The following is a 6754-nucleotide window of genomic DNA, read 5'->3' on the forward strand; positions in this document are numbered from 1 at the left end:
CAAATGCAACCTGTTCTGTGAAGTTTTCTTGAAACACAAGCCGTGCTGATTTGTTTATCTGTTGTCTCTGTCTGCTTTCTCACTACCATAGCAGAGTTGAATTGTTGCAACAGAAATTATGTCAGTCCACAAAACCTAAAATGTTTACCATCTAGCCCTTTACAGAAAAAGCCTGCCAACCCCTGGCTTAAGATGTATAAGCAGCTGGGGCCCTGGGTGGCTGAGTGGGTTAAAGCCTCTGCCTTCGGCTCCAGTCACGATCCCAGGGTTCTGGGATCAAGCCCCACATCGGGCCCCCCTGCCTGCCTCTCTGCCTACCTGTGATCTGTCTGTCAAATAAATAAATAAAATCTTAAAAAAAAAAAAAAAAGATGTGTAAGCAGCTGACATATCCCAGATCCTAATAGTGGGTGATTAAAGGTACAAATAAAGGTCCCATTTTGAAAGTACCAGAATTAAGTGCTCACCTCTGCAGCACAATTAGTGAAAGCAGCAAAATTATAACACTTGGTATGTATGATGCTTAAAAGACAGTCTGGTAATCCGAGGATCTGAGCTCAGTTGCATTCTTGACCAGCTTAATCTTGTGAGAGTTACCTAATTTTTCTTAATTGTAAAATCACATGCGAGAATACATGGACCACCTTAAATTTCCATCTGAAAGTAAAGAGTTATTAAATATTAATTTTGACACTGCAGAAAAGAAAACTCTAGGTCTATGAAGTTAGAAGGCTGGAAAATTCATCATATGGCCATAAAGCTTAACATGCAATGTTCAGTAAATTACTGAATAACCATCTTCCTCCCATTGCCCTCATAAAGCCACTCCTTCAGCAAAAAAAAAAAAAAAAAAAAAAAGAAAAGAAAAGAAAAAAAAAAAAAAACTAAAAAACCCCAACAACCTTGAATCTCATAGACAGGTGACATTCTGGGAACAATGCAGGGGAGTGAGAAGCCCAACAGAAGAATTTGGAATGAAGGCCTCCTGGCAACTGTGTGCACTAGGACCCTAGCCAGGAGGATACTGGGGTTTCATAGCTCTCAATCTACAAAAGCTTCTGCAGTTGGCTCCACGAAGAGGCTCTGCAATGGAACCTTCCAGCTGTGCATTCACAGCGGACTTGAGTTCTGAATGAGGAACAGACGACCTGCCAGGAATACCTGTCAAATGTCAAAGTTGGAGCAAAAAGGATTTAGAGATGCCGTGCAAGGAAATCCTCAGGAACAGACTGAGGTTTAAAAGGATCATCCTTCTGTTTTTATTTTCAGAACAATAGGGGATTTTTTTTTTAAGATCATTATAAAGAAAGCTAATTCTTCTCTTCTGGCAGCACAGGGTTTAAAGTCCAACAATTCACTCCGGTTTCTCTGCCTGAGCTGGAATTCAACAGATAAGAAGAGAGTCTTAATGATTAATCAGCCCAAACACTGCTCTGGAGCAAGAAAGGGAATTTATTTTCACTTTACAGATGAAGAAACTGAGGCCCTGAGGGATCAAAATACCTATTTGAGGTCGTTTAGTTCTTTTGTGCAGGGTGAAAATGAGTCCCTGAGTCTCTGATTTCTGCTGTACTCTTTTTTGTCTAAAGCAGCCTGCTTCTCCAGAACCCAGAACTTGGGTAGATGACACTGGTCAAGCCTCTGACCTACTGAATGATGTTGGAGGATCTCTCTCTGGCTTTGTTTTCTCCTCTGTAAAATGGTCAGAATACCCAACTATCCTTCCTCATGAGGATGATGAAACTCAACTGTGATCAAAGACATGATATTGCGATTCAGTGGATAGGGCTGACACTTATTTCTCTCTATAAAATCCATTCCCTTCTTCCTTGTTAACCTCACTTTACTCCAGCAGCCATACACCCAGTCACAGAGAGTAAGTCATGCTTAAACCATGGCAGCAAATGGTGGTCCCATCCCCTTTGCCAGTGATTGTGCTAGAGATTGTCATGTGACCCAGAACTGGTCCAGATGGTAGACAGGAAAGCCTGGAGAAGGGTGTGGAAAACTTTAAGGAAGTTCTTTTCTACCTGATAAAAGGCACAAGTGGTAACTTGAAAAGTTTAAGTGTTTGCAAAGGATGCTCTCTATTAGATGGAGGACATAATGGGTGGAGCAAAGAAAAGTAGCAGTTAGAAGCTCATTTTCTCAGCAAATATTCATGGTGGGCTCACCATGTGTTAGGCAGTGAGAATACAGCAGAGAAAAAGCAGATCTAAATTCCTGTCCCATGAAGGTTACATTCTAGCGAGGGGAGACAAGATAAATGAGCACAATATGTAGTATACAGGGGAGAAGTGTAAAAGAAACATGAAGGCAGAAATGAGAACACAAATGATTGGGGACTGAAAGTTTTAGACAGGATGGCGATGGATGCCCTCAGGGAGAAAGTAGCTTTTGAATAAAAGCCTGAAGGAAGTGAGGGAGCGAGCCAGGGTGGAGTCTGCAGTTAGAATCACTCAGAGGGCACAGTGAGGTTGTTGGTGTGGCTGCAGTGGAGTGAGCAACATGGGGAGGGATAGAAAGTGTGATCAGGGGCGCCTGGGTGGCTCAGTGGGTTAAGCCGCTGCCTTCGGCTCAGGTCATGATCCCAGGTCCTGGGTTCGAGCCACGCATCGGGCTTTCTGCTCGGCAGGGAGCCTGCTTCCCCCTCTCTCTCTGCCTGCCTCTCTGCCTACTTGTGATTTCTCTCTGTCGAATAAATAAATAAAATCTTAAAAAAAAAAAAAAAAAAGAAAGTGTGATCAGTGGTATGGATGGAGACTTGAAGCCACCACGGGTCTTTGTTTCTTACTCTGAGTCATAGCGGAATCCCCTTTGGAAGGTTTTGAACAGAGAGATGACTTGATCAGACCTCCATTTTAGCAGGATCATTCTGGCAGCTTTGTGCAAATAGACTGAAGAGATACAAGGCAGAAACAAACCACTTAGGAGGAGGATATTTGATAATACAAGTGAGAGTCACTGGTTGTCTTGGCCAGAGTGTTAGTGGAAATATAAAAGGTTGTCCAGATTCTGAATAGATTTTGAAGATGGAGTTGTCAGGACTTGTAAAGGTCAGAGTGGGGTTTGAGGGAGTTGAGGACAACTGAGGTTTTGGATTTCAGCACCTGGGATAGTGGAGTTGTCATTTATTGAGTGGGGAAGACTGGGAAAGATATGCTTTGGGAGCAATATCAGAAACTTGCTTTTCATCTTGTCTGAGATGCTGAAAATTAGTCATCAAAATGGATATGTCACCTATATAGTTGGATAACAAGTCCAATAAATTAGGCATTAATCAAATGGAAGGAATACCAGAAATGAGTCACAGGGAAGCATCTAACTCACTGTGCCAAAAGGAGGGTGATTTCTTCAAGCCTGTTTCCTCATCACTGAAATGGGAGTAACAGCCAATGTTGTGTAGGTTTAATACGATGAAAGTACCCTAGCACTGTGTTTTAAGCGACACAAAGTGAGTAATATTCTTTCGTTCTCCTGCCTAACTGGAATCTTCAAGAAATTAAGCCACATGACCTACTAGTTAATTTCCTTGGTCTAAGAATCAAAGAATACCCGAATATTTATGATGGGCTCGGTGACTTACAATTCCTTAGAGCCATCGCATGGTCCTGGGGTAAAGATCTAATTTCTATTTTATAGAGGAGGAAACAGATTCAGAAATAAAGTAACGTTCCCGAAGTTACACCACTAGTGCCACCTTCAAGATCAATTTTTCCATTATTTCCAACCTAACAATTGCATTTTTAAGGAAATCTCAATTATCTTTACTCTTTTTTTAAGGTTTCATTTATTTATTTGAGAGAGAGAGATAGCAGCAGCAGCAGTAGCAGAGGGAGAAGGAGAAGCAGATTCCTCGCTGAGCAAGGAGCCCAATATGGGGCTTGATCCCAGGACCCTGGGATGACGACCTGAGCCACTCACCTACCGAGGTGCCCCTATTTTGTAAAAAAATTTTAAAGAGTGCCTGACAGGGGTGCATGAGTGGCTCAGTTGTTAAATGTCTGCTTTGGCTCAGGTCATGATCCCAGGGTTCTGGGATCTAGCCCCCCATTGGGCTCCCTGCTCAAGGGCGGAAGCCTTCTTCCTCTCACACTCCCTCTCTCGCTGACTCTCTCTCTGTCAAGTGAATAAATAAAATCTTAAAAAAAAAAAAAGAGTGCCTGACACATAGTAAGATATACAGAGACCTAGGTTCCTAGGATTGTAGGAAGGAATTCCTAGAAAGGAATGTGGGAAAAGAGGAATAAAGGCAGATTTTACTTATCTCACCAACTGAGCCACCCAGGTACCCTCAACTGTCTTTACTATTTACTAACACCAAATCCAAAAAGTGACCATTTCCCTTCCACGTTAACATATCATTTTTGGGAAGAGGTTCTCAAGATAATTTTAGAGAACACAGGTCTAGAAGGGGAATTCTTACCTCTGCTAGCAACCAGCGCAGCAAGTAGGGATGTGTCATAATGAATGATGGTAACCGCCTGGGTTTACGCCTATGGAATATAGCCATGTGACAAATTCCTGAGTGATCATCTGACATTTCCAGTCTTCAGTTGATCTAGAGTGAGAGTATTAAAGTTTTTAGCAAGCTGCTGTTAATCAGAGAGATATTACTGAACCGTGATTTGATCTTTTGGTGTTAGGAGCTCAGCTCGAGGACAAATTTAATGTGAGAACAATGTTACCACAATGCTTGGACTTCAGTTTAATCCTGAGTCAGTCCTGAGATCCAGAGGGCTCTTGGAACTAATAGTTAGCTAGAATAGGAAGCAGTTGTTGAACCATGCATGGCAGCTAAGTTGTGACTAAGAAGGTGACAGTTGTGTTTGGGTCCATATATGGACTTATTCACATGGGCTGAATTATGAAGCAGGTAAGAACATGGTGTTCTCTCTTTCCCTCCACCTTGTCCATGTGTCTATTTCTGAATCTTCCACAAACCTGCTTTACAAAGTGAACTTTACTTTATGAGTGTCTAAAACTCCAACTCATATTAGTAAAATTAAACAGAACTAAGCAATCTGGGAAAAAAAAATACAACAAAGGACAGTTGAAGTCCTCCATGGACTATTCATATAAGTCGACCAGAAAGAACGAAATCCTTAATGATGAACAAGCACAGAGAACATGAGCCAACAATTCACGGAAATAAAATGTGCCTAATAAGCTCACGGAATGTGTGAAGACTCACTAGTAACCAACTACAGAGACTTCAACTGAAAGAAACAACATCATTTTTCACCTATCAAATTAGCAGGTTTGAAATTGGTATTCAGTGTCCCTGTAGGGATTCCATACAATATTGGTGGCTGTATAAATGGCAAAAACTTTCCAGGAAATGATTTGGTGACATGCAACAGCAGCACTAACCATGGGTGTGTGCTGAGATCCTATAGTTCTTTTTGTGTTTTTTTTTTTAAGCTTTTATTCAAATTCCAGTTAGTTAACATACAGTATAATATTAGTTTCAGGTGTACAATATAAAGATTCAACACTTTCTTTTTTTTTTTTTTTTTTAAAGATTTTATTTATTTATTTGACAGAGAGAGATCACAAGTAGACGGAGAGGCAGGCAGAGAGAGAGAGAGGGAAGCAGGCTTCTTGCTGAGCAGAGAGCCCAATGTGGGACTCGATCCCAGGACCCTGAGATCATGACCTGAGCCGAAGGCAGCGGCTTAACCCACTGAGCCACCCAGGCGCCCCAAGATTCAACACTTTCATACATCACCCAGTGCTCATGACAGCAAGTGCCCTCCTTAGTCCCCATCATGTATTTCACCCATCCCCCACCCACCTTCCCTCTGGTAACCATCTTTGTTCTCTATGGTTAAGAGTCTCTTTCTCAGTTTGCCTTGCTCTCTCACCCTTTTTTTCCCTTTGCTCAATTTGTTTCTTAAATTTCACATTTGACTAAAATCAAACAATATTTGTCTTCCTTTTATTTTTATTCTTATACTTATTTCATTTAGCATAATACCCTTTAGCTCCAACCATGTCACTGAAAATGGCAAAATTTCATCCTTTTTGATAGCTGAGTAGTATTCCATGAATTTTGTTGATTGTTTCCTTTGCAGAAGCTTTTTCTTTTGATGAAGTCCTAATAGTCTGTTTTTGCATTTGTTTCCCTTGACTCAAAAGACATTATCTAGAAAGAAGTTACTATGGCTGACAGCAAAGAGGTACTGCTTGTGGTCTCCTCTAGGATTTTGATGGTATCCTATCTCACATTTAGGTCTTTCATCCATTTTAATTTATTTTTGTATATGGTGTGAGAACATGGTCCAGTTTCATTCTTCTGCAATTTTGCTGTCCAGTTTTTCCAACACCATTTGTTGAAGAGACTGTCTTTTCCTCATTGGATATTTTTTCCTGCTTTGTTATAAATTAATTGAGCATATGGTTGGAGGTTCACTTCTAGGTTTTCTAGTCTGTTCCAATGATCTATGTGTCTATTTTTGTGCCAATACTATACTATTCTGATAACCACAGCTTTGTAATATAACTTGAAGTTCAGAATTGTGATGCCTCTAGCTTTGTTTTTCTTTTCAAAAGAAAAGAATGGAAGTATAATAGAATTGGTTACTGGGGGTCTTTTGCGGTTCCATACAAATTTTAGGATTATTTGTTCTAGCTCTGTGAGAAATACTGTTGGTATTTTGATGGGGATTGCATTAAATGTGTAAATTGCTTTGGGTGGTATAGATATTTTAACAATATTTGTTCTCCCAATCCATGAGCATGGAATGTCTTT

This window comes from Lutra lutra, chromosome 5 (assembly GCF_902655055.1).
Source record: "Lutra lutra chromosome 5, mLutLut1.2, whole genome shotgun sequence".
In the NCBI taxonomy this organism is placed as follows: domain Eukaryota; kingdom Metazoa; phylum Chordata; class Mammalia; order Carnivora; family Mustelidae; genus Lutra; species Lutra lutra.